The following is a 26,755-nucleotide window of genomic DNA, read 5'->3' on the forward strand; positions in this document are numbered from 1 at the left end:
TAAAATTTGATATATAAATAAACATGCCATAAATGTAAAATAAAGAATAAATAAAGAATATTGTTAAGTAATAGTTTACTGAGGGTTATTATGATATATTTTTTCATGATAGAAATTTATTTGCATTTTATTTTGACCATTTCTTGCACAATGAAGTAACATTTCAAAATTAATTGTTGGGGGACAATGCTCCATGTGTCTCCCACATTTCTGCATGTCTTGCAAACAGGGGCCCTCCTGGTCTTTGCTCTGGACTGTCTTTTCAAGGATGCCTTATATAACAAATAGTGTTGGAAGATAGAGATAGTATGTCTCTCCAGAGCAGAGGATAGGCTTACTTACAGCCTTGGAAGAGAAAGCGCCCCTAAAACCAAGTTTCTGATCATGTGGCCTCCCCTAACATCAGCTTTATTTTGGAAGCCCAGAGTTCATAAGAAATTATATAAGAAAAAAGGGATCACACCCTGACTCACAGAAATGGTTTCATGACGGCTTCTCCTTTAGGAGAAGAGCTTCCTTCTGTCTACGCTGAACAAAGCCTTTCAACCTGAACTACCTCAGTTTCCCTCCTCACCTCAAAAGGTTCTTTACCTCCACCAAGCCTCTCTCTTTTCTTTTTGTCTTAGAAGCATGAGCGGTCCGCTGATAGAAAATGGCCCAAAGCCATTGCTGGGTCTGTGTTTATGTCCCTGAGCCATCCAACCCCACACTGGGCCTCAGCTGCCTGGGACCTCTGGAATCCTTGGCTCTGACCTAAGGAATATGACAGCAGGGATGCCACGTGAATGTCAGTGCCTGGACCCTCAACGGCTTTACTGCCAACACCCCCTTCCTTGAGCCGCCACGTAGAAAAGTAGGGCTGTCCTACTGCAAAGGCCAAATGCAAGAGAGGTCTTCCTCTGCATTTGTGCATCCAAGCCAAGGGGGTTGGCAAAAGGGTCTGATCATTTGGACCCACGTGCCAACTGGGGCCACTTCAGGTTGGTCCAGCTGAGATGCCTGGAGCAGAGAGGAGCCATCTCAGGGGGCAAGGCATAAACCAGTGTTGCTTGGTGCCTCGACACCAGCTTTGAGGAGGTTTGTCACACGGCCATGCATAACTGATGCAGACATAAACAGCCCTCTTCTTTTCCAAAGCTAACTTTGGTGCAGTGGAGACCTCTCTCTATCTTTCTGAGAAGTCAACACCTTGTCTCTTTACAGAATCCTGTCACCTGTCTTATGAGGTACTGCAGTCTTACAGTCTTAGCAGCCAAAAAAAAAAAAAAAAAAAAGCCCCTTTGAAACAATAATACACCCAAGAAACTGTCAGTGTGTATGCGTCCACACACAAGCAGTTGTCAAAAAAAATACAATATATGCGCATTTTTGCTTCTTTACCTTCCATTCAGTTCTATCTCCCAGTTTATGCCCTTGTCTTTCCACAGAAAGCAATATCTGAAAAGTCACTTCAAATTCGCTAATCCTGAGTCCTGGTTGCATTCCTCCTGCATTTGGAACCATTTAGCATTTGACTGATAAGCGCTGTATTTTTTTTCAAACTCTTCCATTGGCTTCCATGATTGTAAGGATCCCTTGTTTCTTTAAAACACCTCTGGCTGTTCCTTCCTAATAGTTTCACTGGCTCACCTTTCCCGCCCGACCTTCCTGTTTGGGCACATCTGCTGTCTGTTCCCCTTCCACTTCTCTTTTTATTCTATATTCTATAATGTTCATGCCTCCGGGTCCCATGACTTTAATTGTGACCTCTATTAAAATGGCTCCAAATCGTCCAAAATTTATTTCTTTCCCAGGCTCTACATTTGTGTTACACCAGCCAGCAGAATTGGCATCTCCTGGGAGCCGAGAGGAAAAACAGAATTTCGGGCTCCATTCAGACCTCCTGAATCAGAATCTGCATTTTCACAAGACTCCCAGTGATCCGTATGTGTGTGAAAACCTGAAAATCACTGCTCTAAATATGTATTTCCATCTACCTTACCTAAACAAAAATAATCATCCCCCCCCACACACACAACCCTTCCCTACAACTACCACAAAACACACTCTTCCTTTCCAGGAATCCCTTATGATTTTACTATCTACTGGGTCAAAAAAGCCAAAATCCTTGGCATCATCCTCTACTCATACTTCTCCCTTACCTGCCCTCAACTACCAGTCCAGCAGTTGCCAAGTCTAGTCCATTTGACTACCAAGATCTCTCCTTCTTCTCCTGCCTTGTCCTCCTGCTTACCGCACTGAGTCTCCTTTTCCCATAGATGGTTAGGATCACATCCAAACTGGACACCCTCCCTCTCTCCTTTCTTGTATGCGTTACCACCCATTCCCAGCTACTTACTGCTCCAACACTAGAGTCAAGAATGAGGCACTTCTCATTCCTTTGAGCCCATTTGAACTTGATGCAGCTTATCCCTGGTTTTAACATGGATTGCCTTACATTGTGTTTTCCAGGCATATATCTCTCTAGTCCACAGGACCAGCTCCTCAAGTTGAAAATGACATTTTATTTATCTCTGTAGTCCTCACAACGTCTAACATAAGATGTACTCAGTATGTTTGTTGAACTAATGATTGAGTGGGCTCAGATTGTTCATTAGTTCACCCCTATTGCTAACTTGCATTTAGGTTTTTCCTTCAATAGGTAGTAGTTTTTATTATATATGATATATATTATTTTATTATTTATACTATTTGTGTATTTAGTATTATATATTATATACTATATATTATGCTAATATATATACTATTTATTATAATATATATGTTATATATTGAGTATTGACACACAATGTCAGTTTTAAGTGTACAACTTAGTGATTTGACAAGTTTATATATTACGCTGTGCTCACCACAATGTAGCTACCATCTGTCCCATTACATCACTATTACAATATCATTGACTGTATTCCTTATGCTCTGCTTTTTATCCCTGTGACTGACTCATTCCATAACTGGAGGCCCATATCTCCTTTTCCCCTTCAGCCATTTGCCCAACCCCCCCACCTCCCTCCACTCTGGCAACCATCAGTTTGTTCTCTGTATTTATAGGTATGATCTTGCTTTTTGTTTGTTTATTTTTTTTAGATTCCATTTATGAGTATAATTGTATGGTATTTGTCTTACTCAGTTGGACTTATTTCACTTAGCATAATACCCTCTAGGTCCATCTATGTTGCCTCAAATGGCATGATTTCATCCTTTTTATGGCTGTGTAATATCAATATACATGTATATCACATTCTCCTTATCCATTCAACTATTGATGGACACTGAGGTTGCTTCCATGTGTTGGCTATTATATATATAGCTACAATTATGTTACAATAAATATATGGGTAAATCTTTGGGTAAATATCCAGTAATGAAATTAGTGGATCATATGATATTTCTGTTTTTAATTTTTTGAGGAACCTCCATACTGTTTTCCACAGTGGCTCTACCAATTTGCGTTCCCATCAACAGTCATGAGGGTCTCTATTTCTCTACATCCTCACCAACACTTGTTGTTTCTTGTGTTTTTTATTTTAGCTGTTCTGACAGGAGTAAGGTGATGTCTCATTATAGTTTTGATGATTAATGATGTTGAACATCTTTTCATGTGTTTGTTGACCATCTGTATGTCTTCTTTAGAAAAATGTCTACTCAGGTCCTCTGCTCATTTTTTAATTGGATTTCTTTTTCTTTTTTTTTTTTTAGTTTTGACTTCTATAAGTTCTTTATATATTTTGGATATTTACTTCTTACTGGATATATCATTTGCAAATATCTCCTCCCATTCAGTAAGCTGTCTTTTTGTTTTGTTGATTGTTTCTTTTGTTGTGCAGACACTTTTGATTTTAATGTAGTCCCAATAGTTTATTTCTGCTTTTGTTTTCATTGCCTTAGTGGTCAATGTCAGAGAAATTGCTGCCTGTGTTCTCTTCTAGAATTTTTACAGTTTCAGGTCTCACCATTTAAGTCTATATTTTTTTTAAGATTTATTTATTTGAAAGAGAGAGCGAGAGAGCAGGGGGTGGGGAGGCGCAGAGGGAGAGAGAGAGTCTTAAGCAGACTCTGTGCTGAGCACAGAGCCTGATGCAGGGCTCAATCCCACTACCCTGGGATCACAACCTGAGCCAAGACCAAGAGTCTGACACTCAACTGACTGCCCCACCCAGGGACCCCTATTTAAGTCTTTAAACCATTTTGAGTTTACTTTTGTGTATGATGTAAGAAAGTGGTCCAGTTTCATTCTTTTGCTGTAGCTATCTTGTTTTCCCAACACCATTTATTGAAAAGACTCTTCTCCCCATCATATGGTCTCGCCTCCTTTGTCATAGATTAATTGTCCATATAATTATGGGTTTGTTTCTGGGTTTTCTATTCTGTTCCATTGATCTATGTGTCTGCTTTTGTGCCAGTACCATACTGTTTTGATTACCATAGTTTTGTAGTATATCTTGAAATCTGGAATTGTAATACTTCCAGCTTTGTTCTTTCTCATGATTGCTTTGGTTATCCGGGCTTTTCTATGATTCCATACAAATTTTGGCATTATTTGTTCTAGTTCTGTGAAAAATGCTATTGGTATTTGAATAGGAATTGCACTAATCTATAGGTTGCCCTGAGTAATATGGAAATTTTAGCAATACGTGTTCTTCCAATCCATGAGCATAGAATAACTTTCCATTTCTTTGTGTCATCTTCAGTTCCTTTCATTAGTGTTTTATAGTTTTCAGAGTACAAGTCCTTTACTTCTTTGCTTAAGTTTACTCCTAGATATTTTATTCTTTTTGGAGTAATTATAAATGTTTTTTTTTTTTAATTCTCTTTCTGTGATTACATTGTTAGTGTATAGAAAGACTACCAATTTCTGGGTATTAATCTTGTATCCTGCCACATTATTGAATTTGTTTATTAGTTCTAATTGTTTTTTTTTTTTTGGTGGTCTTTAGGATTTGCTATGTATAGCATCATGTCGTCTGTGAATAGTGACAGCTTAACTTCTTTTTAGCCATGTGGATGCCATTTCAACTTACACTTATTTTTAAACATTGAATTTAAAATATATATATGAAAAGAATGGAAATTTCCACACCAGCTTGTTTCATTTTGTGTTGTGGTGACTTGGTAGATATCCTCCCAGAGAACAGGTTTCTTTGTAAATGCTGATCAATCCAGGCCCACATCATCATGGGTGGACATGATTACAATTGCTATCTTGATGTGCTTTGTACGCCCAGGCAAACCAAAGTCCCTGTTTCTTCTTCGTCTTACTTATAAACAAAACTACTGTTGCTATGGATGTGTCATCCAAACTATTAAACCAGGAAGTAGGGGAGCAATTATAAAAAAATGCAACTCAGGGAAAAATTAGCAGCTCTGCTCTCGAAGTATATAATCATGTTTAAAAGAAGATTTCCTGCAGGAATGTGGAATGGATCATAAAGTTAAATTATATGACAGTTAAGACAAGTTAAGTTTATTGAGAGAGGAAAAATAACAGGTTAGGAACTCTCAAGCCCTCACCCTGTAGAAGTCTATTGTACAAGAGCATCTGTGTCCATGAGAGACTGTACAAATCTGTTCAGCTGGAAAGATCAGACTTACACGGGAAGCTTTTCAGGACATCAAGAAGCAGGAAGGAAGGAAAGATATTGTCAGCTTTTGAAATTCCAGTGCAAACCAAACATGGAAAAGCTGTTCTGGAGGACTTTAGAGGCCATGGCATGTACTATATTTTTCCTGGTTAAAAAACAAGTATGTTGTTTTCTTACTTTAATAGTTAATAAAACATGGAATTTTTATGACTGGTTATACTGAAGGGATTTCTCAGTGATCCTTAAATGTTACAGTCCAACAATGGAGCAACTAGAAACAGGGAAAAACAATTGCCAGGGGGAAATTGACTTGCTTTAAACTTAGCTTTAGTTCCAGAAAATTTGAAGTCTCCATCAGAATCAAATGGTAGGTCTTCTGCTTTGCTTCCCACCAAGAAAATCCAGGATGTCCGTCTCCTTTGCTTCCTACCAAGAAAATCCAGAATGTCTGTGACAACAGCCCCAATAACACTTGGAGAATCTGGATTCATAGAACTGAAGATTTGGGGGGGGTTGCCAACTTTAGGAGTCAAACTTATGACGACATTATTACTTCCTTTATTACCTTGAGTACCGAGGGGCTAATTACGTGGTTTTCAGGCTAAAATTTTCCTCAATTTTTTTCTTTCATGTTCACCTATTTGACCAGTTTCTGTTCATTAGCCTTTTTATCAGAAAAGGTTGACCGCTGCAGAAAAGGAAGAAATCTAAAAAATAATAAAATTTGTAGCTCAGAATTATGACATGTTGTTTGGAAGTGTCCTGAGTTCCATGAATTCAGTGACTGGCTTTTCCACTGTTATCGCCCTGGCATCTAGAATTGTCCTTGACACTGTTACACGCAATAGATATTTCTCAAAGTAAGGGAAAAGGTGAGTAAAATTATACCTGAGAAACCGGAAATTTGTAAATTTTCTAAGGTATCCTGTCTTCCACCTCTATAAATAACCGAGAGTTGGCATGGGTAAAAATCACATAACATACCTAAGTTTGTGCCAAGCCATGTTCCAGTTTAGCTGCTTGGTATTACAGGGTGGTTATGATTCCTTGATCAACATCCAAACCCCAGCTTGCTTCAGAGTTTCTAAGACAGCAGCTTTCAAACTGTTTTTAGCACAACCCAGAGTAAGAAAAATAAATATTACATCAAGACCCAGCACACACATCACACGTCACACCCACCCACCCATCCCCCCCAACACACACACACAGGCATAATCTTTAAAATGACACAAAAGCTTCATGGAACAATACTTACTCTTCCTATGTAAAATGGACTGTTGTGTTCTATTCTTTCTGGTTTTTAAATTAATTTCATGAGCAATTAATAAGTTATGATTTCTGGTTTCTATAAAAAGCCTTAGAACCACCCTACATTAGCATGAGGGTGGTGAAATGGTCAAAGAGAACAGCATAGGTCTTAAGTCACATCTCTTGTGCAGAGGATCTCTGAGGGCACAGTGTGTCAAGATGCTTTCAGCAATTAGAGTCTCAACTTTCCATTTCTAGGTTAAAAAAAAATGCTAGGGGTGCCTGGGTGGCTCAGATGGTTAAGCATCTGCCTTCAGCTCAGGTCATGATCCCAGGGTCCTGGGATGGAGTCCCGCATTGGGCTCCCTGCTCCTTGGGAGCCTGCTTCTCCCTCTGCCTCTATCTCTCTGTCTCTCATGAATAAATAAATAAAATATTTTTAAAAAAATGCTAGAATATCTTCAGGTGTGTTCAGAATTCACCTAACAGCTCCGAGGGCAGTTGGAGTCCATTGTCCTTCCCAGTAGGGCCTCTCTAGGTTTAAAGCCACCCCTTGGTTATATGCATCAATAACTCACAGTTAGTGACTTGCAACTTTCATAGAGCATATATAGTTGGGTTTTGAAGGTTGTATACAAGTTTCTCAGCAAGTCGCACACTGCTGAGGACATTGTGAAGGTATCGTTAGCAACACAGATGGAGAGAGAGGACGTTTTGACAGTGGCATTTGATAGGGCTGATGTTAAACACAGCAAGTCATTCTAAAGACTGGACTATCATACAAAGAAACTGAAGCAACTACCTGAATAAGTACAAAGAACACTGGAGGTTTTGTCTTAATTATTCAGATACTATTACTCCTCTGCTTTCAGGCATTCATTCTGCAAATACCGTATATATCCTGTATGACAGGCATGGATCTAACAGCAAGGGAAACCTCTGTCATGGTCAGGGTGCTTTGGAATCTGGGCTATTGTATTCAATATCTAATATGGTAAATACAATATGCACACTTCCTCCATAGAGCACTTTGCATATCTTTCATAGAGAAAGATAATACTCCTCCATATACATAGACTGCTGCCAAGACACTCAAATTTGCTAGATGTGACCACAAGGAGAATTGAGATACACAGAGTCAAGGGTCTATTACAGTAAAACTGGAGCTGATAAAACCAAAACTATTTTCAACTCACCTTGCCTTTTTGTTATTTCTCCAGACACATTTCATTCCCTCACCAAGTGTCTATTGAATGTCTACCATATGCAAGGTGCTATGTTGGGTGCTGGTACCCAAAGATGTAAGATGCAGTTCCTGCCTTCACAGCACACGCAGGGGGGTGTGGAGATAAATGTACAAGTGATTTCCAGCGCAATGGGATGAATACTATAATAAAATATGAGTGAGATGCAATAAATACATTAAGGGGGAGAAAGTGGGTGGCCACCTAAATCAGTAAAAAGGAGTTCAAGGCTTTTATGAAGGACATGGTGCTTGAGTATTGATGAATAAGCAGATATTTGCCAGATGGTCAAGGAGTGGAGGCATCAAAGACAGAGAGAGGACCTTGCACCAAGTTTTGGAGTATGAAAAGCAAAGCAAGTTGGAGAAAAGGCCTATGATCCAGCAAGAAGAGCTGAAGATTAGGCTAGTGAATGGCCTTGTAAGCCTTGCTCTGAAAGAAGCCTAGAGGAAGGACATTGATTTGAGAATCCTAAATAAATGTTGCTAAAAGCCACGGACATGGATGAGAATTCCTAGGAAGACTGCAGTACACAAAGAGCTCATAACTCCTAGTGTGTGACTTATACCTGAGCGATATTTTCCTGTTATACTGTTTCCTGGTCCTATGCAACATTATCATCACCATCACCATCACCATCATCATCACCATCATCCTCATTATCACCATCATCATCATCATCACTATCATCATCATCACCATAACCATCATCATCATCACCAACACCATCACCAACACCATCACCATCATCACCATCATCACCATCACCTACACCATCATCATCATTATCACCATCATCATCATCACCATCATCCTCATTATCACCATCATCATCATCACCAACACCATCACCAACACCATCACCAACATCACCATCACCAACACCATCACCATCACCATCATCATCATCACCATCACCATCACCATCGCCATCATCATCATCAGATCATCAACATCACAACTTACTGAACACCTACAAGGTAGTTGACCTGTATCATCTTATGGAATCCTCGGAACAGCCTATAGGTTGTCACAAGTTCCAGTGATAGATGGTGTTAGGTTTTGAACCAGACAGTCTGAATCCTGAGCCCTTGGGCATCTAGCTACTATGCTATCCTGATATATCTGTATGAAGGCAGTCTGGACCATATCCCAGGCCCCTTAGCCTGGATAATAAACACAGTCTAAAGAGCACTGAGTCACAGCACCCCTAAAAAAGAGGCATAGCATTCCGCTGAAGCTCTCTTGACATTAATGTTAATTACTGAAAGTCGCTTGTTTCTAGAATTAAGTCTCACTACCCCTTTCTGAGCTAAGTTTGAGACTCCTTCAAAGCTTTTAACCACGTAGATCAGCTGTTGCTATTTGGCATGTTCATTGCTGTGTAATTTGCGAGCTGCAGAATGAATACTTAGCAGGATGATTTCAAAGCCTACTGGACAGAATCACTTGAAATGCACTAGGCAGTGGGAACAACACACTACAAGCAGTAGTGTGCTTGTTTGGGCTATAAATTTCCTGGGAAATGGAGGCTAGTTTATACTTAACAACTGTTGAGTATAAATCAAGTGAGAACTTCTGAAGCCAGATGCTTCATTTGTTATTTTAATGCACATTGTATTTTCTGAAGGATTGCAGCATCTATGTTATCTTCTTCACTCAGAAGAAGATATCTTCTTCACTTCAGAAACTGAGTAGCTGAAATAATCTCTGTGTCGGGTAGAAGCCTTCATGGTCAATCAACACTCACTTCTCCTGTGAACTTGAACTCTGGTGTGATTTCACTGGTGACCAGATTAGAAAGTTCTAGCTAGTTCCTCTGTGAGAATGACAATTTCAATAGCTCTCACAGAAGTCACGAAGACGCGAGGCCGGTTGGGAAATAAAGTGGTTCCTTTAAAGTTAAATGAGTCATAATTTAGCATGAAGGAGATTGATTAGAGAAACACTTGCAAGTTGGCATGCAGTTAGGATCCTGGAGTCATCTTGGTAATTAGAACTGTTATGATGTCTGTTGGCACTACATATACAGCAAAGATGGGTCATGTCACGAGTCCATCCAAACGCTTGCAGGTTCAGGGATTCAAACCCAAGCTGAACCTTTTGGTGTTTGAGTTTGTTAACTGTTGGCTAAAGGCCACTTCCTGCTTCTAAGAAAAGAGGCTTGAAAAAGTCTCATAAAAAATGACTTAAAAGGCTTCCTTGACTTCAAAGGCTCTTACAAAACAACATTTTGATGAGTTAAGTGTAAAGGAATCAGAAACATACGGATTAAATTTCCCTTAAAGAGTCATGTGTCTAAAAATGGAGGGAGGAAAAAGTAGCAAGTTTATCTCGCTCAACATGTTTCAAAATGTCTAGAGTAGCTATTGATTACACAAAGTAATCAAGTTCTTCCATTCCAAAATAATACTAATAGAACCACATCTAGAAAGACATGCCAAAGGGGCCAACTGAATAACGGCCCATGCGTTTGTGTAGGTCAGGTTGTACCAGGCCATCCTCTCCACAGTCCAGTATGCCAGTGTCACAGGACAGAGCCCCAAAGAGCAAAGAATTCTTAAACGAGACCGCTCACGCAGGTCAGGCGATTGTCATCAGCTCACCACACTGATGCGTTACAGTGTCCATGACCGGCTGAACCAAGAACGTACAGACGCTCGTTCGCCATGAAGTCTCGTGCAGAAAGCAGCATTACCTGGTATGCGTATTTAGTGGCCACATCCTTAATCATACTTTGGTGGATTTCTAACCCTTGAAAATAAATAAACTAATGATTATTTCCCAAGTGGAGAAAAAAATGTCTTTGGGCAAGAAGATAATTGCAGAACATTGAAAGAAATAAAAATCATTTGAACGAGTGATGAACGACTGCAAATTCTGGTCAAGAATGATGCGGTGTAAATCTCATCAGTTTGCCACTAACTTAGCCGGCAAAAAGCTAATACCTGATTTCTTCTGTTTGAAAATCTTAGAAAGAATGAAGTATTTGGCTTTTGAGGCCAAATAAAGCCAGACGTGTTTAACAATGAAGCATTAGATACCGATGAATATAAGTTTTGCTAACTATGAGACACTCAGTATAACCCAAGGCAATTTTTTGTATTTGGCCAAATGCAATGGTATGAATTTTTATAGCAATATTTCACTAGATTGTAGTTATGGCCGTTTCAGACCATAAGAGAAAAAATTTCTAAAAGTGGACATTTCTTATTTTAATTTGCTTGTGACATGAACTGCTACAGTAACACATAAATGAGCTGCCTTCTTGAAATAAAATTAGTGTGAGAAAAAGGTCCTAATTAATTGAATCCATAAGTACCTTTTCTAAACAGTAGAGTTTTATTTGTGTCAATATATTTCTTGGAAAAGGAAATGAATAAAACCTTCACATATTGGCTTAAGGAGTCTAGTGATGTTTATATGTAATTCCAATGAATGTAGACTGGTAAATGTATTTATAAAAGGAAATAAATATTACTATTTTTATCATTTTTCTTTCAACATATCTCTGAATTTGATTTAAATAGATATGTACCATTTTAGCAACTACCAAGCAATCAAAAAACCAACTGCAGATTTTTGTTTCTTTATATGCCCCAAATCACCGTGTCTCTAAACATGTCCCATGACCCAAAGACCCTGGAGGACAAAGAACCAACCTAGCCATGCAGAGTTTAGGACTTCTGAAAGATGTTGGCAATGATTTCATCTAATCTTAGCCTTAGTGACCAAAAGCAGAATTTTCAATGCTCCTTAAGAGAAGAGCTTCAGGAGACCTGAACCAATTGCTAAAGAAAAATAGAAGGTTCAGAAGACCAGTAAGTCCTGATATTACAGGAGTGTGCTTAATTGCTTACTAAATCCCTTGAGGGAAATATTTGCCTTGATGGATTCTGATAATCACTGAATTTACCTTGTCTTTCTTGAGGAGAGGTGATAGGATTAGAGCAATCACACAACAAACACAGCTATCCTTTCAATAAAGATGATTTGCAATTTCCTGTTCCCCATTTTTCTCTAAGTCTTGAGATTATCTCCCCCACTGCCTTCCCAAAGGTCTTGAATATTTTCAAGGTGTCTTTATATACACTGTGTAGTTCTACTCTAATATTGTATAGTTGCAGGTCAAGAAGTCCACCTCCCCTTCCAGGAATGCAACTCTTGAAATTCCACTATTGGAGAAACACTCACTTGGTTAAATATTGTCCCCTGAGGTTCTCCTTACAAAATTCGTATCCTTCCAGACGGCTGGTAATTAAAACCTCTGTGTTAATTAATCCACCAAGAGGAACTTTGTATAGTTGGGAATACATGGCAGTGAGTAGGAGAAGAAGGAAAAAGAGTAGAAAAAGAAGGGGTAAAATAATTCAAAGACAAGTTTTACCAAATTGACTAGTTTGCCTAAAACTAGCTCCATTTCCTATCCTCCAGACTGTGATCTCCATCACCGAAGTTATATTTTTCTTCCATATTTTAGGACAATTTTTTAAAAGTTAATAGCCTGTGACTTTATTTTTTTAATTTAAATGTAATTAGCCAACATACAGTAGTACAACATTAGTTTCAGGTGTAGTGTTCAATGATTCATCCTCTGTGTATAACACCCAGTGCTCATCACATCACATGCCCTCCTCAGTGCCCATCACCCAGTTACCCCATCCCCCCACCCGCCTCCCCTTCTGCAACCCTCAGTTTGTTATGTGTTACCTGGTCATCAAATTCAAATAATGCACAGGCACCCTGATATTTATAGCAGCATTATCTACAATAGCCAGATTATGGAAGCACTCCACGTGTCCATCAATTGACCAACGGATAAAGAAGTGGTATACATATACAATGGAATATTACTCAGCCATCAAAAAGAACAAAATCTTGCCATTTCCATGACATGGATGGAGAGTATGATGCCAAGTGAAATAAGTCAGTCAAAGACAGATACCATATGATTTCACTCATACGTGGAAGTTAAGAAACAAAACAAACGAGCAAAGGAAAAAAAAGAGAGAGAGAGGCAAACCAAGAAACAGACTCTGAACTATAGAGAACAGACTGGACTGATGGTTAGCAGAGGGAAGGAGACTGGGGGGAAGTAGGTGGTGGGGATTAAAGAGTGCCCCTGTCGTGATGAGTACCGGGTGATGTATGGACGTGTTGAATCGCTGTATTGTACACCTGAAACTAATATTACACTGTATGTTAACTAACTGGAATTTAAATAAAAACTTTTCAAAAAATTCAAGTAATGCAATGTCATCTAGACACACCCCCAAAAATGACAATAGCAACTGTGCCTCTCTCCAGGGCTTAGTATCCCTTTCCTAACAGCCCAGACCGTGTTTATCATTGCTGCATTTTCCTTACTGAAAGACCGTTTCCTAGTCTCTCAAAAGCCTGTCTGGAAGGGGAGTATGATGGTGAATAAAACCTCAGGGAGTTGACTTTTAAGGTGAGCTTAAGTAAACTTTAGGACCAAGGCAGCAGATAAAATTGACAATGTTTGCAATGCATGGAACAAAGGGTTTCCACCCTTCTCAAGGATTTTCCCACCAGTGGTGGTGAAATCATCTTTTTCTCACAAAGACAGTCCAGCTCCATTTACCAAAACAGACGTTCTAGGAGTGACAGTACCCGCCAGCTTGCGCAGCAGGTGGTGGTATACTCTTTGATAGGTTATTTTTGTTTCAGCGTGTTGGGTAGTATCTTAGTCCACTCATTTGGGCTGCTATAACAAAATACCATTGACTGGGCAGCCTGTAAATGACAGAGATCCATAACCGACCATTCTAGGGATGGGAAGTCTGAGATCAGAGGGCCACTGTAGTTGGGTGAGGGCTCTCTTCCAGGTCACAGACTTGTCGTTGTTTCCTTAATGGTGGAAGGGGTTGGGGCTCTCCCTGGAGCCTCCTATAAGGGCTTTAGTCCCATTTATGAGCGTTCCACAGTCATGCCGTAAGTGCTTCCTGAAAGCTCTTCTTCCTAATGCCGTGTGAATACAACATGTGAATTTTAGGAAGACACAATTATTCAGATCATAGCAGGTAGCAAAAGCCAAGCCTTTACATTCTCTCTATGGACTGAATTTGGCATACTCATTTGGATCTCTGCTATGGTTGGAACTGAGAAAAAATCATTTGTTCATATGGGTACAAATTAAAAAGGAGAATGGAAAACTGAATAAAGTTGATCTATTAAGATAGTGGGACACGGGGAGATATTTTCTAGCTATAATTATTACGATTTTATTTATAGAGTGTTGTTTGCTAAGAAGAATTCTAACAGGGCATTCACTTATTGAAAGCCTTATCTTCACTATGCAGGATTGCTGAAACTTTTGAACTATTCCAGGAGATGACTCAACAAGTTCCACCAGCATCTTTCTTGTGTCTGGGTCAAAGTACCCTCGATGTTCAGCCAACAGCCTGTGGTTATCATCTGTCCCTATAAAACAAGTATCGAAAACCCAGACTGGGGATACTGAGGCCCAGCCCACGGCTGCAGAAAGCAAGGTAGGGCTTAGGTAAGGAGCAAGAGGTCGCAGACCTGGGAACTGCACGCTTACTGACCCCGTAGAAGTCACAAACCGGACACCCCAGGAAACAGAGTAAGGAAATATCGGAACCAGCAGCAAAACAGCCTTGCAACAGCTTTATTGTGGTCAAATTCTAATTAAATGTCCTCCGTTCTGGGAACCAGCATGGTGCCAGAACCTGGGTTGAACTCAACCTCCAGGTCCAGCTGGGGAAATACTAAATTATTCCAACTTGGGAGTTGGAAAGGATTCAAACCGATAAGCCAGGTTTACACACCAGTTAATCCTACCTCCTCCTCTACCCTCAGAATAGATTCCTAAGAGTATGCTCCCACCTCTGGCCCTTCACTCCGTGCCCCCCCCCCACTAAAATGTTCTAGCCCTCTCTTCCGATGCTCTTATTTTTTACTCTACTTTAAAGGCCCAGAGCCACTTCCGTATGTTGCACAAAGCAATTCAAAGCCTTTTTTCTCACCATGTCAACTCTCCCCACCCCACATATTCCACTGATAGTGATGCTTGGAAAACACTGGTTTTTTATATTAACCACACTAATAATACTAGCACAGATTACAATTGACCTTGAAAACATGAGAATAATAATATAATTGGTTTTTGACAAATTTAAATTTCATTCCCTTTATTTAAAAAAGTGGGGTCCATGTTTCATGGGAAATGGGACCCCACATATTCTCTCACTCTAGGGCCGCTGGCCACCCTGGAAGGGAGACTATTCTGGGGCAAGGCTACCTTCCAAACTCACAGATGGCTTTGTCTCGTCCAACTGTTCCTACAACATTTAGACCTTTGGCACATTCATGACTTGAGTTCTGAACCACCCTCTTGACTCATTTATTCTTTCTTTCTGTCCTGTTTCAAATCATCCTATCCTCTGACCTCATGAATCATATCTCTCTTTAGTTTTTCCATCAAGCCCTGGTGCTGCCTCAAGCTTTTGTTTCCCTTTCCAACCACGATTCTGTTTCTTCTCGCTAACTACACAACAACTAAGTAAAAACATTATCCATCCATATAAGCTCCCAGGACCCCATACCCTGCCACAGGCTCAGATGGGAGAGCCACAGGTAAGTGATATTATTTAGGAGATGTCCTGTTCTGCCAGGTTCAATGTCACTCCTGCAAAATACTACTACTGATAATAATAATAGTATTAGTAATAGTGATAATTTAGGATACATCTGAAGAAAGGAATATGAAAGGTAAACTTAAAACCTGGAATAGGATTTTAAAAATCTCAAGACTTTTGAGGTGCCTGGCTGGCTCAGTCAGTAGAGCATGAGACTCTTGATCACAGGGTTGTGAGTTCAAGTCCCACGTTGGGTGTAGAGATTATCTAAAAATCAAAACTTTTTAAAAAAATCTTGACACTTTTTATTAAAGTACATACTAGAAGATAAGCTTTCTTACTGTCTTCAGATTTTTTTTCAAGATTTTATTTATTTATTTAAGAGAGAGCATGAGCAGGAAGGAGAGGGAGAAGCAGGCTCCCCATGGAGCCGGGAGCCCAATGAGAGGCTGGATCCCAGGACCCTGGGATCATGACCTGAGCCAAAGGCCAACGCTTTTTTTTTTTTTAATGTTCAATTAGCCAGCATATAGTACATCATTAGTTTTTGATGTAGTGTTCAACGATTCATTAGTTGCGTATAACACCCAGCGCTCATCACCACACGTGCCCTCCGTAATACCCATTCCCTGGTTACCCCATCCCTCCTCCTTCTGTAACCCTTAGTTTGGTTCCTGGAGTCCAGAGCCTCTCGTGATTTGTCTCCCTCTCTGATTTCTTCCCATTCAGTTTTCCCTCCCTTCCCCCATGGTCCTCCGCACTATTCCTTATGTTCCACATCTGAGTGAAACCGTATGATAATTGTCTTTCTCTGCTTGACTTCTTTCACTTAGCATAATCCCCTCCAGTTCCATCCATGTCGATGCAAATGGTAGGTATTCATCCCTTCTGATGGCAGACGCTTAACCAACTGAGCCACCCAGGCACCCTCTGTCTTCAGATTGTATTCCTACTTTTCAATTTTTATTTTAATAAAGCTGAATAATAGTCTTTTAACTCAAGAAATTTTTGGTCTTGTTCTGTTTTGTCAGTCTCACTTAATTTCTGGTAACTTTCTCTAAACTCCCCACTTTGCTCATTCCTTCATCCAATAAATAGGTAAATATCTTCTTGTAGAGAACGGAGAGGGAATTCAATTCTCAAGAGAATGAGAATCCAATCATCATCAGACTTCAGTAACTGAATCACTTGTCTTTAATGAACTAAAATACTATTAAATAAAACCTCTTCTTTGAGCTGCATAGTGTGGAAAGAATTAAGTTTCGAAACTGGTTTTACTATGCCAGACATGATTTTCTCCTAAAATTAAAACCTTAGTTAGTGTGGTAACTCCTCATAGAATTGAGAAAGAACAGAGACCTATTTTATGCCTCATTGAAAAGAATATGGATGATTCAGTTCAAAGTCTTTTAGAGAGTTAAAAATCACATTCTCAATCATCCCAATAAAAAATTCACACCAAAGTTGATCCCAACTTACCTGTATAACTTTCTTTTAATAAAAGTTATACTCTTAAAATCAATAATTTGATTAAAAGTTGAAATTCTTTGTAATAATAGCATGGGACTTCTTTTGGCTTTATCAAAAGCTTCATCAAAATGAAACAAGCATTTATAAAAAAAACAGGCTTATGGAATGTTTGTAAACTGAAATAAAAGTTGTTCAGGTGGAATCCACTATCCAATCTATGTCCCGGGATAACTCTCTGCCAAGCCACAAACTCAAAGAAAAGGTAATGTTAAATATAAAGAGAGATCAGCAACTACCAAATGATAGTATTCTACTCATGAAACCATTTTGCTTTTTGCAATTTATGTCAGATAAATTGCACTAACAAGGTTTTTCTCAAATACAGAAGAATTAGCTTATTGCATTTCTCGTTGCATTTCATAAGCACAAATTTACAAACATAAACTGCGAATAAACAATTTTAATTGATAAATGTAATAAATCATTTTTGAGAGTGAAACATTTCAGAGTTTTGGACTACACACTTAAACTTTTACATAGAATTAGAATTAGCTAGGTAGAAAACATAGATTCGAGTAAAAAGATTTACTTGCGGGGTGGCTCAGTCAGTTAAGCGCCTGCCTTCAGCTCAGGTCTGATCCCAGGGTCCCGCATCGGGCTTCCTGCTTCTCCCTCTCCCTCTGCTCTTCCCCCTCTTCATGCTTGCTCTCTCTCTCTCTCTCTTTCTCTCTAAAAATAAATAAATAAATCTTTAGAAAAAGAGGGGAGTTATTTGCCTCAGCAATTTATAAGAAACCAACATTAATTTGAACTCAAACTTATTTAACTTGTTAAATTGATTTACGGTTTTAAGTGGATAATTGAAACAATGATCTAGGAAGTAGAATTTTGCCAAAACCATCCAAATACTAAAGTAAAGGTATGTGAGGACTTGAATTATTTCCACTCTTCATCTTTGTCTTCAGCATCGTTGATAAACACAACGGACTTAACACTTCCAACTCAATAGTGTAAAATACTTACTGTGTCTAGTAACGTAATGTAAAATATAATCCTAATGGAACCGAAGAATAATCTTAAGAATGCTCTTCGTTATAGAATATTAGTTGACTGACTATATTTCGTACACTTTCCACATATATTCTGGTGTATTTAAGATGGAAAAGAATTACATTGTCTGCACATATTATATGCTAGCGATCCTAAAAATATATAAAAACTGCACAGCCTATAGGATGTTTTTATATAGAACATTAAAGGTTTATGTTCATAAAACTAATACCTTGCCTCCAAAGAAATTATTTCTTAGATTGCACTTGGAAAGCAAAGTAAAATAAAGAATTGCTAGAGTTTATTATGTGGTACCATCAAGTCTAGAAGTACGGTATAGGGCAAAATATTAAGTAATTGATTCTTAAAACTGATTTTTCATTTTGAAGTCTACCACCTCACTAGCAGGAAATAATAGGACATAATTTTCAAATATATGACTCCCTTTATTACCCACTTGAGATTTCAGACTATAAATGGAATTATATGCTTGATTCTGGTGAATCATGTTCCTATGTTTAACAGCCTGCCAAAATTTGAATTCAGAAGGGAATTTTCCCTTCAAATACTTTAGAATGGACATGGGATAGTTTGATTTTTTTTTTTTTTTCTCTGCTCTTGGGATCAGTAATGGGGACTGATACTAGTGAGGACGTAAATAAATGTGAAAGGATGGGCATCTTGATTTGTCCTGCACTCTGCAGCTTTGTACTTCACCCTCAGTCTTGGTGGACGTGATATCATTTCATCTTACAACCGCTCAGGGGAAGAATGATGTCTGACTGAGTTCCATCCTCCTCAGTACAGAGAAGTTGATTGTCAAGTGCTCTGTGGAAACTAGTGGTTGGGCCTCCAGGATGTATAATGCCTGCTGAGGCTGGACACAGAATGTAAAATGTGTTGGGGGAAAGACAGGAAATGGAACTGGAAATTTTATTAGAGCTTGCCACTTCTCCTCGTCCAGACGGAACTGTGAAATATATATGAAAACTACGTTCCTTGGGGAGGAAAAAAACTGAGTTGGTAAAAATAAATTTAGGGTCTTCAAATTAAAGGATTGTCCCAAAAGCCATTTTGTAAAAATAAAGAAAAACTAACAATGGGACCAGAAATCATTATGATACCAAAGCATGAACAAATATGCAAGAAAGGTTCATATTGATCAGAAACTCCTAGGATGTTCTACTACTTTCTGCTCTTCGAAGTACTAACAGAGAAAATAATAAATTTCCTTGCAAGTGTACAAAAATCTGGCAAGAGAAACTTTCCATGTTAATATTCAGTCTTGTTACCCTACAAATTATATATAGGGTTTTACCAATTAAAAAAAAATCCAAGATTCAAAATCTACAAAGCAATGAAAGTGCTATTTCTTTTTCAAATAAAGGTATTTATTCCATTTAAGCCCAAAATGTGTCTCTTGCTGGCAACATCTGTGATGCCTGCCATTTTTCCTTGATTTGGTAACAAAAGAAAATAAACTGAGCATGAATCTTTCTTCTTATGTTTACATTGACTTGACAGTTTATGATTTTCTTGTAGGGTAGGAAAACCATGGCTTTAGGAAGCCTGGTGGGGTTCTTATCAAGTTCCTAGCAGCAGTAAGACATTTAACCTGCTTTATCTGAGTACACGTGCACAGAAGTGGATACTTTGAAACAATAAACCCAGGCAGATTAGCTTTTTAAAGATGGTTTAAAAGGAGCTTGTGTGATTTTAATTATGCAATTTTACATGAATTCATCAGGGACAAATCAATGGCTTATATAACACACCTGATCTTGTTTCCTGTTAGTTGCTCAGAAAGCCTGCAGGCCCTGGCGACCCATACAGTGGCACGTTAAACAAAAAATAATAATTTCTAGATTGATTGATATTTCAATGCATTGACTTTTATGTAGGTCATACTGAACAATAAAAACAAATATATTATTTTGTCTCTTTCTATTATTTTCTATTTCAAAATGTAAATAATCCCTATGACTACTTGATGGAATGAAGTAAATCGACACAAATCTGGGTTAATTTTACTATCAGATTTCTATTACATCTCAAAAGCATTTCAGTCTTCGAGGTTTTGAAACCTTCCAGTGAACATACATATAAAAACTGTTTTCAAAGACCAATAAAATATTCCTTTTATTTTGCTTTTCACTACAAAGAGCAATATAATAATAGCATTCACTACATTTTGGTCCAGAAACCAGAGCTTCCTTTGAGGATCTCATGATAGTTCTTTAGTGTGAATTATAAAAGGAAAAGCCCTTTGCCTGGGCATGCCCTCTGAGCACTCTTCCTCCATTAGTTCATTTAATATTAAACAATAATGAATCCACATTTTCTCTCAGTGATACACAGCACTTCGTTCTTCTTCTTCTTTTCAGTTCTCTGACTTGAATTTCTTCTATGGATATCATTTTTCCTGAGTTTAGCCTTGGCTGTTTATTGAGCTACTTCCAATAAGGCACTTAATTGAACCTAGTTCCTTAAACTAACTCAGAGAATAGATTCTAAGAAAACAAACTGGCTGATCTGAGAAAGGAGAGAAATTAACTACATTCTGTGTCAGAATGTGACAGGCCATGTGAAAAGAATTCTCCCCTGACAAATGTATATTTTCTTTCTGTTCTGCACTTGTTCAATCCACTAATACTAACAAATAGAAACCACGTGGTTATAAATCTATTATCTACAGTATATTTTTATTGTGGATGAATCCTTTATGTAATCAAAATGTCAAAGTCTAGTAAAATCAGACTTGATTATATATACAGAATACAGTTGTTAGGACACCTTTAAACATTTCTGAATATTTTTCATGTTGATTTACTAGAACTCTTGGGAATATACTATTGTTTTTAAACTCTGAGAAAAATAATTCTTGAGGATTTCTTTCTAAAATACCAGTAAAGGAAGGTATCATTAAGGTCCTATGCTAATTAATTTTCCTCTGAGCAATTTCTGCCCCCTCCCAGCTTTGTTTCCTTTGAACTGTGATGAAAAGTGGTTTTAACACTTGACATCCTAGTGTGTTTCCCCCTTATAATTAGTAAAAATCATGTAAATTGTCTGTTTAGCCTTTTTGTTTGGATCACCAGGAATCTGAGAAGAAGTTGCAGTTTGCCTTTACTGATAATGTCTAAGATCACCAGGGCATGAAGATCTGTATAGCTCCACATCCCGTGGCCTGCTTGGCTATACTCGCTCTATGGTTCACGGGACCTGAGCTTTCTGTTTTGTATGTGTTCATCCCTCTCATCCTTCTCTCCACCAGCCCATGATCCCCTGCCAGACAGCCAAAGTCCCATTATGATTTCTACACATGGAATTTTGGGGGAAAGAGTGTTTATTTGTTATTAAGACCAATTTCTGTGTTGCTTCTACCCCCTACGTCACCCCAATCCACTCTAAATCAGATGCAGTAATGGGAAGGAGCCAGGCAGAGCATATCCAACTGGCATATTCTCTTCCTGACTCTGGAGGTTCTGAGTCTTGAAAGCTGCACACTATGTGCCCACAAATCCCTTGTTCACACTCTGACCCTCTGGGTATGTGACACCCCCAAAACTGTATCTTTTTTTTTTCTTTTAAATTTTTTAAGTTTTTTTTCTTTTAATTCCAGTATTGTTACCATACAGTGTTATATTAGTTTCAGGTGTACAATACAGTGATTCAATAGTACCACGGATTACTCAGTGATCATCATGATAAGTGTACTCAGTCCCCTTCACCTATTTCACCCATCCCCCTACCCACCTCCCCACTGGGAACCACCACTTTGTTCTCTATATTTAAGAGTCTGCTTCTTGATTTGTCTCTTTCTCCTTTCTTTTTCCTTTGCTTATATCTTTTGTTTCTTAAATTCCACATATGAGTGAAATCATATAGCATTTGTCTTTCTCTGACCGATTTATTTCACTTAGCATTATACTCTCTAGCTCCATCCATGTCATTGCAAATGACAAGATTTCATTCTTTCTATGGCTGAATATTCCATGGTGCATATATACCACATCGTCTTTATCCATTCATCTATCGATGGACACTTGGGCTGCTTCCATAATTGGGTTTCCAGGATTTCCACAGTGGTTGCTCCAGTTTACATTCCCAACAGTGTACAAGGGTTCCTTTTTCTCCACATCCTCACTAATACTTGAAGTTTCCCGTGTTTTTTGATCTTAGCCATTCTGACTAGTGTGAGGTGATATCTCATTACAGTTTTGATTTCCATTTCCCTGATGGCAAGTGATGATGAGCATCTTTTCATGTGTCTGTTCACCACCTATATGTCTTTTTTGGGGAAATGTCTGTTCATGTCTCTTGCCCAATTTTAATCAGCTTATTTGGTTTTTGGGTGTTGAGCTGTATCCCCAAACCTGTATCTTGAGTGATATTTGGGCTTTCTGTCTAATTTCTGTCTAAATTTATAGGAAATACATTTTGTACTAAGGAAATATAGTATAAGTCTTAATACGAGAGAAAGATAGCCTCCCAAGGTTTTAGGCCCTCTGGCCACCTCTCTGTTCTCCTCTCCAGCAGAGAACAAACCACTCACCCCCCAATCCTTCCCTGTCCAACTCCATCATCCAGGAGTGAGAACATTCTTACTATCCTGTATACGGCTCCCCACCACATCCATAAAGCTACAAATCTTAGATGTGTGGCTGGAGGAGTACATTCTTAGTAATATACACTGCTTACCCAGGAAAAATATACAAAAGAAAAGACGGCCTACAGAGAGAATAACAATAGACACGATTGAAAGAAATAATCATTTTTTGAGGTTAAAATTGCTGAAAGAAGAGAAAATCTAGCAATGTCCATCCAGAAGAGGACAATGCATGGACTTGAATGCACATGTCCTTTTATTTCCTCCAAGGATACTTATCACAGGTCATAATTCACATCACGCCCCCATCCCAGAACAGTTTTCCATTGAGCATATGTCACTATAAAAGTTGGATGTTTTTATTCCTCTCTGACCAAAATCTTGTATTTTGACCTCACCATCTTACTTTATGACTACTTCAACCAGGTCTCCTTTGGACCAACATATCTAAGTTCTGCAAAGAAATGTTTGTTGTTGCTATTATTTCCTCTGTTTTATTTTGTATTTGTTCTGTGCATCAAGATTTGCCTCCTCGTAGCATCCACATGGCAACAGAAACCAAATCTGCTACTTATGGGGTCACCTTACTTCAGTGTGTGAGTGGGAGAGGCAGTTTATTTAGTGGTTATGCCCTCAGGACTCTGGAGTGAGACAGACTGATTCATAGCCTGCACCTCCCTCTTCATACAGATATAAACTTGAGCAAGTTACTTAATCTTCTTGATCCTTAATTGTCTTTCCATAAAGTGGATATAACAGCAATGCCTATTAACTGAGTGATACTTATTAAAAGACAGTGAGGATTCGATGAGACAATAAAGTGCCACAGTGTGTGCTACATGGTAAGGGTTCAATAAATGTCAGTAATTACTACCATGCAATCATAGAAGACTTTTGTTTGTTTGTTTCTGCTGTACCCAAACATCAGTCATCTTTTTCTTTACTTAGGCTCTTTCTATTTCTATCACCTCCTTAAATGTGATTTTTTTCTTTAGTTATTTTGTATGTCAACACAAGCTAAAACTTACAGTTGATTGGAATGCGATATTTCACTTATTTTTGAACACTTAATCTCCTCATTTTGCCTCTGAATTCTTTTTTAAAAATGCATCTATACCTCCATGTTTATTCTATCTTCCTTCTTGGTTTCATCTCTCTTTCTCATATGGCAGAGGAAGGATAAGTCTTGTGCTATTTGGCGTCTTTGGACGCATCCTAGGCTTTCAAAACTCCATGATGTTGCTTATGTTCTGGCCTCTACTTGGATGGAATTTCACTCCCTCCCCTTTTTTGTTGTTGTTTGCTAAATTCCTATTTTTCCCAGAAAGCTAGATCAAATGCACTATCCACTGTTAAGCTTTGCCTGGTTTCCCAAGGCACAGTGAGAAGTAGTATCTTTGGTGCCCCCATAATAATGTCGGCAGGGTTCCGAGTTGCCACTTGAAGTGTCCTATGTATCAGATCTGCTTATGTTCCCTTGCTTACCATACACTGTGTTTCTTGAAGGCGGGGGACTTTGGACTACGGAGTCCCTACTTGATGTCTCTAGCTTCTAACATGCAGATGTCATGTAATAGGTGCTTAATAAAAACATTTTGAATGCATGAGAGTTTTCTAACTTCTATAGAAAGAGGCTGAGTTATTCTAAAATGAAGCTAATATATTACACTGAGGGACTGCAAAATCCATAGAAAGGCTGGAGAAAAAGAAAAAAAAAGAGGAAATGCAAATGAAATGGTTCAGGAAAGTGTACTACACAGAGAGACCCTTCAACTTTTCTGTGTTAGTTGATTTATTTTGACAAAAAGTGCTAGAGCCAGAATTCCATAAAAGCCCTTCCTTTGAGCTCTGCCGTGCTTTGTCAACAAACATAACTTGTTATGACATAAAGTTACTTTCTTCTTCCTAGGCAAGTCTTCACCATCACTTAGAATCTAAATCATTAGCAAGATTAAGATTCTAAGATTAAAATTTAGGAAACTATGATCCAACCAAATCGTGGGTATCTTCTATAATACGGTTCTCAATTTTTTGTATAAAACAAAGCTTTTAAGAATTCTACCATCACATAAAGTAAAAGACCACTTTTCTCATAAGCCTATGTATATGTTCATAGATATATGTATAATACTTGATTTACTGTAATATATATATAAGGGCGTGAACATTGTCATAGGTTGTTAAAACGACGGTAGATTGCTTTGCTATGAGTTCAAAACTTCCCATGCAATTAATTACATTAAAATTATGCTATTACCCCAAAAATTAAAGTTAAAATAAATAAAATTATGCTATTATGCATAAACTACTTCTGGGTAACTTACAACACAAGACAACAATAAAATTAACGATATTGGCATTAAGGGAAAATCTGATAGTTATAAGTAAATCGCAGACAGGCCTAATTCAAGCTTTGCAATCAGCGGGTTATTATATTATGATATAAAGCCACAGGTGGGTGTCTCTGATCATGGGCTATTTCAGGAGGTGAGAAGATCCCTGGCGGGTTGCTTCCCAGTTCATCACAGTTGTTAGGAAATAGGTCTCAGTCTGACTCTGATATCTGATTTATCCCCAAATGTCTGAGTTTAATCCTCTAAATCCCTCCTGCAAAGCATATGAGCTATCCTCTCATTCTTTCCCCATTGAGGAAGTCTTTATTTTAAGAAAGCAAATTTATATCACAGAAATTATTCAGTGTAATAAAGATATGACGTATAGAGAACTTTCCAAAGGTCCAACTATTTCAGGATCATAAAATTAGGTAAGGGACAGAAGGGTCCCCTCAAATAGCTGGCTTATTCCTACCAAGCAGTGGTTCACAAACTTAAATAGTGTGCTAGAAACTTCCAAAGGAAGAAAAAGCTCTCAGGATTAATTTAAATTTTCTTTTTTAAAAAAGAAAACCCATGGGGAAATTATTGAAATCAGCATGAAAGGTGAACCTAATCCAATTATTGTTGCAATCAATCAGGAAAATAATGTTTGGAATTAGTTTTAGTTCTTGCAGACAGTGAAAAGAATTTCTAGTTTCAGCATAAACTTTACCAACCAAACCAGTGATGGAAATGAATAAATGCTAGGTATCACTCATTCATATCAATGCAAAGATCACTTGAGCATGAGTCAAGTTTTCTTACCATTGCTGACACTTTGTCTTCAATGTGGAAAACCTCATACCCTCTAACATTTACTGGGCTTTCATGTGATGTAACAGCATCCTTCCCTCACAGCCCTCAGAAGGAACCGGTCCTGCCAACACCTGGATTTTGGACTTCTAGCCTCCAAAACGGTGAGGCGATAAATTTCTGTTAAGTCCCCGGGCTATGGTACTTTGTTATGATAGCAGCTCTAGCAAGCTAGTAAACAAAGCCGGAAGCAGGCATGGAAACAAGATTTAATTATGAACCGGCCATCAAGATAAGGCAGAACATGCTTCAGTTGATTAATTTTTTAGCCTATCATTTGAAACAAAATAAAACAAAGCAAATGAACAAACACTGCTTAAAGACGCTTGTGGAGAACTCACAGATCCTGAAGAACACATCTGAGAAAGATCCAGAAATCCCATTTGGAGAACCACTGAGTTAGAGGGTTGGACACTTTCTTCAGTTCCTAGAGACCTACTCGAATCAAGTTTCTAGACACTCTTTAAGTCAATAGGCAGATGTTTGCTTATGGTCATTGCCACAAGCACATGAACTAAATAAAAATGCTAGATTTTCCTGAGTTAATGGAGGGAGAAAGACAGATCAAAGTCACCTGCGGCAACAGGTCATATAACGGTGAAGTTCAAGTGGCCTGAGGATGACCAGAAATGTAAGCACGAAGCAGAATCACATGGAGTCATTCCTGTCTGGTAAGGTCCAGAGCAAAGACTCTTCTGGTGGTCAATGCGACAATGAATTAGAGTAAACACCAGTTTTTACC

This window comes from Zalophus californianus, chromosome 2 (assembly GCF_009762305.2).
Source record: "Zalophus californianus isolate mZalCal1 chromosome 2, mZalCal1.pri.v2, whole genome shotgun sequence".
Lineage (NCBI taxonomy): Eukaryota > Metazoa > Chordata > Mammalia > Carnivora > Otariidae > Zalophus > Zalophus californianus.